Source organism: Malania oleifera, chromosome 9 (genome assembly GCF_029873635.1).
Source record: "Malania oleifera isolate guangnan ecotype guangnan chromosome 9, ASM2987363v1, whole genome shotgun sequence".
Classification (NCBI taxonomy): domain Eukaryota; kingdom Viridiplantae; phylum Streptophyta; class Magnoliopsida; order Santalales; family Ximeniaceae; genus Malania; species Malania oleifera.
Genome location: NC_080425.1, coordinates 95,455,677 through 95,469,843, shown reverse-complemented (window position 1 = coordinate 95,469,843; position 14,167 = coordinate 95,455,677).

Genomic DNA, 14,167 nt, shown 5'->3' with positions numbered 1-14,167 from the left:
TAAAATGAATTTGTAGTTTTCAAATGAATTTGATTGGAGTAGTAGCTGGGATAAGTTTTGTGACTCAGGAGATAGTAGGAAATGTATTTTCCTTCTCCAAATACAGTTATGCTCGACTGAAACCTACCTTGAATTTGTATTTTATATATATAAAATAAGCTATATCATATCCTTTCCCCAATATTTTTCAGTCCAAATGGACCGTTGATGAGGTAATGATGGAAATATAAACATTGCTCTGAGACAAATTTGGGATACTAAGCGACACAAAGAACATAATAATTGAGATATTTGCTAGTTTCTTTAGTAATTTATAAATAAATTTATCCTCCATTACGTAGTCGTCAAAAGGAGAGTCCTCTTAGAGGTACAAAAAATCTACCGAACCATGTCTTATAAGTATTTGTTAAAAAAAGTGAAGTCAAATAGTAATGAATTTATTTACTCAGAAATTTTTCTTAGTGGGGCAAATAAATATATAAGTAAAAAAGGTATATATATGTTTTCATATTTTTGTAGACAATTAAAAAACACATACATTCACATTTAAAAGTAACAATAGTTGTTTTGAAAAACTCTTTTAAAAAAATATTTAGATGTCTCAGGTTTGTGTATTTGAAAATAGATACAAATATATATTTGTAGTGAAAGTATCTCCTTCACTCATCTAAAGTATATCTTTTTTTTCAAACCTCAATGAGGTTCACAAACATCCAAACAATCCGCTAGCTCCTTGGCCTATGACAACAACAAGAAGAAAGAGAGATATACTATTTAATTATATATATATATATATATATATATATATATATATATCAAAAAAAGCACAATAATATTATTTTTATTTTTAATTAATTAAATATATAAAAATAGATCAATCCATACATAAACGAATGAAACCATAAAGAATCAAATCCTATATGTGAGTTAAAAAGAGCAATGCTTAATTTTTGCACAACATAAATTTTAATAAGGCCAATTTAAATCCTTTTATTTTTGGGAATCAAATCTATCGGGTAAAATTCTTGCACAAGTTGAAAGTAATTTTGATATCAAACAAAGTATCCATATATATATGACTTTGACTTGAATAATAAAATAAAGTGAGAATAAAATAAATAAAATAAATTTATTCAATATTTTACAACTTAAATTTAAAATTTAAAATTTAAAATTTAAAATTGATTTTATATAAATTTAAATATAATTTAACATAATAAAATATATTTTTTAAAACATTATTTTTAATTTAAATTTAATTCTCAATATTCATACACAGAATTATTCATTTGCCAACTTAGATGCCAACTAGTTTGTATTTGTACATGGATATATGGACAATTCCATCATATGTGGCCAAAAGAAAATCAAATTACCCTCAATTTTTGACATTCAATGAGGTAGTAAAAAAGAACATGCAAGGGAAGAGAAAGTTATGGAATAGGAAGAGAGAGAATATTGATGGAGAAGTGAAAATTGCGAAAAAGTTTGTAACTATTTTTGAATTTATTTATTTATTTATTTTATTTTTTACTATTGATGCTTGCATTGACCTAATATTATGCACTGTATAATGACTTATTTAATATAATTGTACTATATATGTATAATATGCATGAAATCAGTCGTAATTATAGTAAAAGCTTAATTATGACATTTGAGGGATTAGCATTTGTGTTATTTTTGTTAGGCACTTTTTGAAATTTTTATTATTAAATTGTATAATTTTGATGTTAATTAAGGTAAAAGTAAATTATAAATATTTGAAACAAAAAGAAAAGTATATTAAAACTACGATAAAATAAAGTAAATTAAATGTGAAACAGAAATTTCTCACCTCCCTTTGTTAATAAAAAATCTTTTCTTAACTTATACATATCTCATAACAAATAATAATTTATTTATCTCCTAACAATTATTATTCAATAATATTAAAATAATTATGTGAAAATAAACATTCCATTATTCAAACCTTATGCATTTTAAATTCACACCCCTTTGTGAGGCTATTTGATTTATAACATTATAAGTTTAAAAATTTTTAAATTTTAAGAAATTAATAATTTGAGGAAAATGTCAAGTTAGAAGCCATAAAAATGAATAAATATAACCGCTCATGCACTCAAAAGCCTAGCAATTGTGTTTTCCCATTCCTAACGAAAATACCTCTCACTCCCTCTCGAAAGCCTCCGCAGGAATGCGGGTTTAATTTGCCTGGGTCGGCGATCAACGGCGACTGGACGGCGAGGACGGCTGACCTTCAGTCTTAGGGTTACGGCGAGCTCCGTCCATCCTTAAGGCCAGTGAAATGGCGTCGGAAGACGTGGTTGGGAAGAGAAGAAGCGAGTCCACTGTCGAGACGATCGTCAATGTGGCCGAAGAGGCGAAGGTCGCCAGCGAAGGAGTTGAGGCGCATAGGCATGCGCTCCTCAGCATCTGCACGTCTGTTGTTGTCGGAGGAGTCGCCGGAGGAGTGTGAGTTCATATTCTTCCGAGATGAATGTTTTTCTTATTCACCTTTTAATGTTGATTGTTTTGTTTTTTTATTTTCTCAGTCGTTTGTGGGTTTAGAGATTCAAAATCAGTCAATCCTGTTGATGACAAGAATTAAGATGATATATACAAATTAAAAAGCAACAACATATCCACACATCCTCTTATTGATTTTGTGGCGTCCTTGCTAGTTGCTAAGACTCCAATTTCTTTAGTACAATATGTGGGTGTGGCGCAGATAATGGAAGATGTGGAAATCACAACATAATTCTTTTAAATAGGCAAGCTCAATCAATAAAAATGCAAATAATAATAATAATAATAATAATAATAATAATATTATTATTATTATTATTATATTTTTTCCTTTCTAGGACTTACTATATAATTTTATATACATGTTCAAATTAAATATTGTACATAATTTTGATTGACCATCCATGGCTGTGTTTGCATTTTATATTTTTAAAAAATTAAAATTTCATAAATGACTTTATATATATGTTCATACTTTAATTTTGTAAACTAAATTTGGAGAAGTCATGATTTCATAATTATATTAGATTTGGATAAAATAATATGATATCAAATTATATTAAATTTGGAGCAAATCCAGTCAACCCTAAATTCAAGGGTTAAAATTCATGTTCCCAAATAAAGTGTCGACACACACACATATATAACTTGACATCAAATGAAACTTAACTAACAAATGAGAAAGAGAACCAGTGACGAGGTACTAAACCAAGACCACGATATACTAGCTAGATGTCAACACCAAAGTCAAAATTATTCAAAATAATATATGTTGCAGATAGATAGAAAAATGTCCTCCCCTTTGGACAAATAATTGTCGCTTCCATGGCATGATGGAAGATACACACACACACACAATAAATTCTCAGTTCAATAAAAAATGGTAATCTTCCTAACATTATTGTAACTTTACTAGGTGGTGCAAAAACAATCGCTGAGAATATAAAAAGAGAGATTAACATTACACTGATGGTAGTGGATTATTAATCTCTCTTTCTATATTCTTAGTAATTATTTTTGCACTTTTGGGTGCACAAGTTCTTGAGGAACTTAACATAAGCAGACACTTGCTTGATGACATCTAAGAGATGGAGATTGATCTTTACTTGCTTAAAGGTGTCCATCATGGACTCTTCATTTTCTTCCTTTTTTCGTTTAGAATGTGCATGAAGGGCTACAGGGGTATGGTTGTAACGACCTGCTAATTTTTTTTTCCTTTTAAAAATTACATATATACTATGCTGCAATTTACACTGCTCTGATACCTTTTAGTTTAAATCTAACCATCACCCTAAGCAACGAGAAGTTGAGTTCATATAACCATAATCACAAATTTATACAATACTAGAGTGCCAAAATGCTCCCAACATATACATATACAATTGAACTAAGACTATACAAAAGTATTCCCTTCCCCAAAAAGACTCACCCTACTGATAGGCCTGCACTGTAACCCCCTCTATCTGCAAGCTTGATCTGCTCGCCTAGTTGGATCACCTAAAAAATGTCAATTTATTGGAATAAGACTACACTCAGTAAGATGAAATATGCTATTGCTAGTGTGTGGCAAGTGAATTACATGCTTGTAAACTCTGACTTAGAAAATAACATAATTAAAGAAAAGTAAGGAAACTTGTATACCTGTTACAATATAAATCATACCTATGTAACTTAACACAAACAGATTTTTCTAAATATTATGTTCATAATACTTCTAATATCTATAGGTATGTCTTTTTTCTGTAAATCTGATCATACATATATAATAACTAAGAAAATTCCTTAGATGGATAGCTGAAAGTCATGACTTAACCCCTCATAACAAGGTTGTGCGGCCCGAAAGCAGGACTTAACCTGCCTGGCCGACTAAGGTAAGCCAACTGAACTTTGACAGTTAGATCGGCCCCCTTAACCCATATTTGATGGGGAGCCTGTCCACAACATAGGCACAATCGACTTCTGAATACCACATACTGTCTGAGCAGTGGTTGCACTCTGAACTGAATATAGCTATGGTACCGTGCTCTGCTGGCTGAATATGATCCATCAAGGTCTGATATTATATAAGTAATTGATATTTTTAAAATATTTTTTTACCATGATTTTGAAATAACTGAAATAACCATAACATTATATAAACTTATCTGAATAAACTGTAATAACTAATTATCTGAGATATTTGCATTACTGAAAAACTGAAATATTTGAATAACTGTTGTAACTGAATGTTATGGTTATGAGATTTGTATATCATAGTATTCTGAAAATACTGTAAAATATAAGTTTATGTACGTATACTGTAAATTATGGTATTCTGAAAATTATATAAACCCTGTGCTGATCTAATATTAAATTCATGCCACACAACTATATATCAATATTATCAAGCTCTGAAAACTGTATATATGATCTGAATAATAATTTGCTAAAAACATATGATTTGTACTGAATCATATTAGAATTGTCTAGCATAACATATTTCCCTTACCTAATTCTTGCTAAAATCTCCTACTGTGACGGTTCCTACACCCATAGGATTCCCCACTCAACACCCTGAAAACAACATTTATTAGAACAAAATATCATTATTTCTTCGACTACTACATTTCCTACAACTACTGGAAAGTCAAATATTGCATAAAAGACCTTACCCTAAATTTGGGATGAAATTCAACTTCGTCCCATCAACGATCCGCTCTGATAGACTTGGAGAGAACTTTCCCAGGAGTGTCGTGGTGGTCTCAGATTGTCGATCCGACGAAAAACAAGGCCGGAATCGAAGAGAGAAGGGAGAGAAATCGTAGAGGAGAGAGAAAAGGAAGATTTTCTGATTTTCCTGCGTAAAAATTTGAGTTTAAGACTATTTGTATTATGGACTTCGTCGATGAGTCACGTCATCTCGTCGACGAGGTCAAGAAGAATGTTCCTCAACGAATGTCTTCTCCTCGTCGACAAAATTCAAAACTTGAAAAACAGTCTCTCGGTATCCTCTCGTCAATGAGACACATCTTCGTCGACGAGATCCTCTTATACCCTCGTCGACGAATCTCATGTGTTCGTCGATGAGGCCCTGATTAATTTTCTTGGGTTATTACAATGGTGCTAGAGGGACATAAAGAGGCAATGCTCCTTTAGCAGAGGGAGTGGGAATCTCAGGATTGCTCACCAAATTAGAGGAGGAGGGGGTGCAAGATTCAACACTGGGCTCTACCCTCATCTTCTTCTTACTCTTGCCCTTACTCAACTTCTCCCCAACCCTATTGTTTACCTCCCTACCACTCTGAAGAATGGTTACAGTCTGGGCTTGCTTATGATATGACGAAGGTCCTGCAGCCAGCTCACATTCTACCCTATATTGGCCTTTAGGGTTCACTAGAAGCTAACTTGGCAACTTACACTCATCCCTCTTCCTCAAAGTTGTAGCTAGTTGTCCCATGATGGCTCTTAGCTTAGCAATAGATTAGGAGTGAGAGTGGAGTATGTAACGCTCCAGAAAATTAATATGCATGGAAGTGTTAAAAACATTTAAAATTAAAATTAAAATTAATATTATTTTTTGTATATAGCACTTATTTTGTATGCAGAATTCTTATCATTTATTGTATTCCCAACGTGTGGTTGGAAAAGGGAGACTAGCCCTATGAGTAGTCCTGAATAGGGGTGAGCAAACGGTCGGTTCGGTGAAATTCGGTTAATTAACCGAATTAACCGAAAACATCGGTTAACCATTTCCATTAACCGAATCGATCGAATAAGGGCTATTAATCGAACCTCGCCCGACCGAATTACCTGTTCGGGTAATTTGGTTAACCGAATTTAACTAAAATTATTTAAAATTAATTATTAAAAACAGAATATACTTATAATTTTTTTACCAATTCTACATCTGCCATTACCCAATATTAAACTGTTCTTCTAGAAATTGATCAATTAAGAATTTTATTCCAATCAAGTGCACACTCCACAAAACTAATGATGCATCATATGTCCCTTATGCTCTCTGTTTGAACGAGATATATACTAATCATTTGTTTATTTAACGTACATAAGAAAAATGAAAAACAGTTTTCAGTTAAAAAAATTTCAGTCAGTTCCCAGCTTCAGTCATAGATATCATTGTAAAGAAGTCATTGCTAACTTTCTTATTAGAAGCTGAATCTATTTTTCACCCTTCACTAGGGCTCTTCTTCTGCTGTACAGCTCATGCCTCAGCAGCATTCTAATCTCAAAATCCCTCGCCTACCCGCTCCAGTAAGATCACGCATCTACACGTAGACCTCGTCACAACGTCACTCCAGAGTCCAGAGCCTGCGGCGTAGAAACCCTACTACCAGCAGTAGCCCTCCTCGGCTCCTCCGCTCTGCCTTTTTCCCTCCATCCCTAACAATTAACAAATTAACATATTAATTGATTTTTGAAATTTAATTAATTATTAAATCGGTTAATCGAATTTTAATTTCCTATTAACCGAACCGAAACCTGATTCACCGAATTTTGGTGAAGCCCAACCGAACCGACGGATTTCGGCCGGTTAAATCGGTTAATTCGGGTTTCCCCGAATTATGCTCACCCCTAGTCCTAAATTGTTCAAACTCGGTTAAGAGAGCACTAGATAGACTTAGACCCCATTAAGAAAGTCCCGGATTGGTTCAGACCTGGTTAGTAGAACTTGGTGCACCATCCTGTATGGTGTTGTAAACGGTGTCGCTCTACCCGTAAGTGAGCATTAGTAGTGAATCCTCTTGCTTGTGAGCTTAAGGTGGGGACGTAGGTAGTATTGGCCGAACCTCGATAACATATCGTGTGTTGTTCTCTCTTTCCTTGCACTATTTTATTTCCCGCACTTAAATTCCTGCGCATGTATGCTTCTGTTTAAATCTATTATTTTTGTTTGCATGTGTTAAATATTGTGAATGATTGGGAAACACTGAGTCTGCTTTATCTGATTTTACTATCTACTTAATTATATTGTATTAGGTTTTGGAATTGCATAGAAAGACTCTAGGTTGTGCATTAATGTCTGTGATTTGGATTCGACCTAGGAAGGAAGAAATTTTTAAAATACCCAATTCGCCCCCCCCCCCTTTTTGGGATTACACCAATTCCAACACTTTTAAAAATTAGGTCATGGGCTTTTACTAAATAGTGGGCATGTTTTGTTTTTAAAACAATGGTGGGACGGTTTTAGAGAGTGGGCTTCTAGGTTTACTTTTAAAAAAGGTGGGTTGGGTGGTTTTAAAAATAGAGAGTGGGCTTCTGGGTTCGTGTGGTTCAGGGCTGGTATTAGTTTGTGCTTGGGGCTTGGCTTCAGTTTGGGTTATGGAGACTAGCCCTTGTGTTTGGGCTTGCAAGCTTAATGGAGCTCTGGTTTGTGGTGTAACGCCCCAACATGAGTCTGCCAGGGAGCACTACGTCTCTTCTCCTCCACTTGGATCAAATAATAGGGGGTGGACCTTATCGGACTAATGTCTGGCCCCATGGACCAACACATATCCTTTTTAGTGTGTTTTGTTCTTACTCACACACTTCCTGAGAAAACTTCCCAAAGGTCACCCACATCACAAGATTATTCCAAGTCAAGCACGCTTAACCATGGAGTTCTTATGGAAAGGCTCCCGAAAAGAAAGGTACACCTTGTTGATATGGATAGTAACATCTAATCCTTTTTAAATCTTTCTTCCACGGAGTATCACAACTGGTGTCTGGGCCATGGGGCTTTGGCTTGTGTTTGGGCTTGGGGCTTGGTTCACAATTGGGTCGTGGGTTTTGGGTTACAGTGTGTGGGTTATGGGAGTTGGCCCACTGTTGGGCTATGGGTTTACATGGATCAATGGACCCACGTCTAAGAGGACCTACGTTCTGGGGAGCCAACTATTCAAATCAACTTGCGAGTTAGGGTAAGCAAGTCGGTTCAACACAATCACTTGGATCGGATCACGGGGTATTCTAGGGAATTAAATTCTGCACATAATATACTTCTGCTTGATTTCAAAATAGAAGTAACTTAAAATATTTTTGAAAAATTATCTATGGTCTTCAACTCCACCAATCTTTGAGTCCTCTTCTCTTCGATCTGGATTTGTCCTTCTAGGTGTATGTCGAGCTTTTGAATGTTACTGCTTGTTTGCTTATGTGTTGGTTTTGCTATCTGAACAAATCCCCTTCCTTGGTATGTGCGAGTCTACCTCTGTTTAAGCTTCTTTCAAAATTCACACAATTTGTGTGAGAATTTCCTTGCCACTTTTGCTAACTTTCAACTCTCTCTTCTTTCTATTAAATTTTCTTTCTCCAAGTGTTTGTGTCCTTTCTTTCTCAACAAGGCCTCCTATTTATAGGGTTGGGATCTTCAGCCAATTTAGGCAATGATCCCAACTTCCATTCCAACTTTTTCCTTGCATATATATCTCACATGCGCGTGCCCCTCATCCAATGGCTATAAATCCCTTTATGTGTGAGATTTGGCCAATTCTCCCCTTCCTTATGAATCTACAGTTGAAGATATGAGGGATATAATTCAATCTTTGAAATCTCTCCCCTTAATTGTGTGATTGCTTTAAATTTGATTTGCTTTTATATGCTTGATCTACCTTCTATCTTTGTGTGCAGGTATCCATGGAAATGTCGTAGGATATTATGGTGTGCGGGGGCATTGCTCGACCTCTTCAAATTTTTGTTTAATGTAGGGTTTTCCCAGAATGTAACTCTTATGTATTTTGATTTCCCAGTATGAATATTGTATTCATATTCCCTTGTACAGCGTATTTCCTCTTGTAAAAAATAAGGGGATTCTTTGGTTTTCAATAATTGCTTTGGGGGACCCTTTTGTAAAGGGATGATCTTAATTCCGGGAAACAAAAGGACTTAATAACAAAAAAGTCTTAAGGACTCAATTAATTAATACAAAAATGGACTCAATGTTAAAAAGGACTTAATTTTAAAACAAAAAGGACTTAATTTCAAAATAAAAAAGACTTAATTTTAAAACAACGGGGACTTAATAAAGAGGACTTAATTGTAACACAAAAATGACTTATTTTCAAAATAAAAAGGACTCAACTTTAAATCACAATGACTCAATAAAAGGGGACTTAATTTTAATATAAAAGGACTCAATAAAAAGGCCTTAATTTTAACACAAAAGGACTCATGAATGTAAAAGGACCTAGTAAGATTTTTTTTTTCAAAAGGACCTTTACATTTTCGAAATATAAAATTGACCCCTCTTTATGTAAATTATCACATTGTTACGAAGGGTCCCCACAAACTCTCCACAAACAAGGGAATAAACAAAAGAAGGCCCACACACTGAGAAGAAATGAGAGGCCCGATTAAAATTATGGTGTTTACACTCATTCCGCAAATCTTTCATATCTTTCGAGATCCACCCTACAATAAAATATATATATATATAAAGGCAAACCGGTGCACAAAGCTCCCGCGTATGCGGGGTCTAGGGAAGAGGCGGACCATAATGGATCTATATAGTACACAGCCTCACCTTGCATTTTTGTAAGAGACTGTTTCCACGCCTCGAACCCGTGACCTCCAGGTAACATGGCGAGGTAAGTGATTTTAGCCCTTATAAAAGGAAATCGGATTCTTCAACCCCTTTCACGCTCATGTCATGTCAAGGTACCACTGAAGAAAAAACTACAAAATATGACCCTTGAGCTAAAAATATATATATAATAAAAGTTATACAAATAACTACGGGGTTTGATATGACTTTTTCAGTTGGTTAGCGTGTAAGAACCGGAACCGTGAGACGTGGGTTTATTATGTAAAAAAGGGGTAAAAATGGAATTCTGCAGACTTCGTCGACGAGGCGAAAGTGGAAGGCTTCTCGTCGACGAAATTCAGAGGTTCATCGACGAGAAAAAGCCGAGAGGTTTGGAAAGTTGGAAATATCAGGATTCGTCGATGAAATCGCTGTCTCGTCAATGAAATTTCTGAAGACCTCGTCGACGAGGATGCCATCTTGTCGAAAAAATCCCTCGGGTCAAAGGTCTATAAAAAGGGATATTTTGATTGCTTTGGGGCTAAGTTTCCCCAAATGCTCTCTCTCTCTCTCTAGAACTCTCCCTACACTCTCTATCTCTAGTTTTGTTTGTCGATCATTGCCCGGTTTGTAAATCCAAGGTTACTACGAGGATCAGTGAAGGATTCTCTACGTTTCTAGCGGATTGGAATCTCGTTTTGGAGGAATTCGGGTTTCGGGCTAAAATCGAGGTAAGGCTTGGTTTTCATTTCTAATTCGATATATGTGTAGTAGTACGGATTGTAAGCATGTACTGTACTATGGTTTGTAAGTTTTGGAGTCTCGATTCATAGTTTTGAGGACCGTAGAGTTCGTAGTTGGAATTCGGGCTAAGGTAAGGGGATTCTGTTTATATTAGTTCATTTTCAAAATCGAAATCAGTAAGCTTATAGGCTACGATCGTATGTATGTTTTGACTACTTATTTGGGGAAATCTATTGGGTGAATATGCGGGATTTTTGGGTTACATTTTTTGGAAAAATTGGGGATTTCGGGTATCATCTCTACTTTGATTGGAAAACTATTTGTTACGTTGAAACTGTATCATTGAGGTGACCGTAATCCATATTTGTATAAACTGTATACTTGAATTTGTAAACGATATGATTTGCCGTAAACCAAATAAGTGTGGTATGTATGGTTGTATGTATTTGTTCCAGATATTTGTAAAACAACTATGTGGCGGCTTATTACCGTACGCTGAAATGTATAGGAACGCGAGTTCCAAAATGATTCCAGGGATTTGTAAAACAGCCATGTATCGGTTAACTACTGTGGGCGAGAGTGGCCGGCTCTATATCCGAGGTGTGAAATATCACCAGTATGTTCCGGATGGTCACCAAAGGGTGTGTTCTATACCGTATATAGCAATGTAATCACTGTGGGCCTAGGTCGTCGCAATGTAGTTGTGCATGTGGCAATGTAATCGTTGTGAGACTAGGTGACCTTGTGTAGTTGCGTATGTAGCAATGTAATCACTGTGGGCTTGAGTCGTTGCTTCGTAATTGTGTGTGTAGCAATGTAATCGCTGTGAGACTAGGTGACGTTGTGTAGTTGCGTATGTAGCAATATAATCACTATTAGGCCTGAGTTGTCGCATTGTAGTTGCGTATGTAGCAATGTAATCGATATGAAATTAGGTGACCTTGTGTAGTTGCATATGGAGCAATGTAATCACTATTGGGCCTTGATCGTCACAACGTAGTTGCGTATGTGGCAATGTAATCGCTGTGAGACAAGGTAACCTTGTGTAGTTGCGTACTAGTGTGACGACACTGACCGTATGTATGTATGTATGTAAGTATGTATGTTTTGGGTATCGTATGTATTGGAATGGTTTTTGTGAAAATACTAGAACTGTATGTATATGTATGAAATTGTATGAATTGTTTCAAACTGTATCGTATTTTATAGTGTTATGAAGTATGTAAAATAGCACTGGTATGTCACATACTGATATAAACTATTTTCTTCCTTACTGAGAGGTGTCTCACCCCGAATGTACGTACAATGTTTTTCAGGTCCTTCAGGTAGCGGTAAGTAGCATCCTAGCGTCCGAAAGTAAGGGGTGTCGTAGTTACTACTAGTACCTTTTAGGTACGAGTTTTGGTATCCAGGTTGTTGGGATAGTTTGTAGACACCTGGGGTACATGTTGTAATTATGGGAATGTATGTCCTAGTTTGTATAGACTCTGGTATGATCTTGTTATGTATAAAAGACCGTATTTTGCCGCATATCTGATGAGTATGGATTGGTATGAGTATGTATATAGGGCAACCGTGTACCCCACGGGGTCGGACCCTCTTATTTATATTGTATCATGTATGTTTAAATTGATATAGAGATAGGTTAGGTTACTCAAATTCACCCCTGAGTCCCATTTCTGGGTTCGGGGCGTGACAGCTTGGTATCAGAGCTAACCAGGTTGTTAGGTCTTGTAGACTTGGTTAGGAGTATTGATGTGTACATACCAAAGTATAGGACGTAGGAAATGGGTAGTGTTGGTCCAGGGCTGTTCTGTTACTAGATCGGGATGTGTAGGCGGTATTCTGTGTTTTTCCTGGAATGACGATTCCAGTAAAGGTAGGGCAGACCATTGATGGATTCGGGTTGGTGTGGTGGGGCAGGCTTAGACCTGTGAGAGTAATAGTTAACATGATTAGGTCTATGATTGTGTTAACTGTGTACGATATAGGAATTCTAACTGATTTCGATTCTGTTTTCAGAATGGAGCCCAAGGATAATAACTTGGAGAGTGACTCCGAGGAGACAACAAGTGATGAGTCTCCTCCTGTGTCTTATGGTTTGGCGAGACAGGTGATCCGAGAGATTGGGCGGAGTGTTAGAAGACGCAAGAGCTCTCCTACTGATGCGGGGTCCACCATCGAGAGGTTCACACGCATGCACCCTCCGACATTTACGGGAGGACCTGATCCGATAGTGGCAGAGGACTGGATTGAGAAGACCGAGAGGATTTTGGGAGTCCTCCACTGCACTAAGAAGCAGAAGGCCTTGTACGCTACCTTCCAGTTGACTGGGGAGGCAGGGCGATGGTGGACGGCAATGAGCCTGCTTGAGAGGCAGAGAGCTGGTTCATCTGATGTGACGTAGGGCCGCTTTAAGGAGGTATTTTTTGAGAGATACTTTTCGGTCTCCACTCGGGATGCGAAGGCCGATGAGTTTTCGAGCTTGACGCAGGGAACTTTGACGGTGCAGAGGTATGCTGCCAGATATATCGAGTTATCTCGATTTGCATCATATTTAGTTCCGAATGAACACAAGAAGTCTTGGAGGTTCAAGAGGGGTCTGAGGAAAGACATCCGCCGTCTTGTGGGGATGCTGCAGATCCTGAGTTCTCTATCCTGGTGGATAAAGCCACCATAGTCGAGACTGACCTTCAGGGAGATGAGATAGTGCAAGTTCAGGGGAAGAGGCCAGTATCTTCTGGTCCTTAAAGTGGTCCTCATCAGAGTAATTAGAAGAAGAAGAAGAATTACAGCTCTAATTATCAGCAGAACACCGAGCGGCCGAGTTATCAGGGGGATCCATCCTCCGCACCATGCGCCAAGTGCCATAAATGGCACGATGGCGAGTGTCAACCATTCTAGGGTGTTTGCTACAACTGTGGCAAGTCAGGCCACGTGGCGAAGAGCTGTCAGGAATAGAGGAGGATTATGCCTGCACCGAGTCAGAATTGTGGGAGTAATATGGTGCCTCGGGTGAATTACCAGGCAACCACGGCTCTGGAGAGCGTATATTCACTTACTCCAACAGATGCGGAACATGCTGGGAACGTGGTGACAGGTACCATGTTATTGCTTTCGAATAGACCTATTGTTTTGTTTGATTCGAGGGCAACCCATTCGTTCATATCTGCTAGTTTTATAAAGTTGTGTGAGGCGGAAACCTGTGTGATGAATAAGATATTGTCTGTGATTACACCGACTGGGAGTGTAATGATTTGTAGTAAGATGTTAGAAAACTACCAAGTTGTGATTCAGGAGAGACTGCTATCGGCAAATCTTGTAGTTTACGACATGTCAGGTTTCAACGTCATACTGGGAATGGATTGGTTGTTTTCCTGTTATGCGGTGATTGAT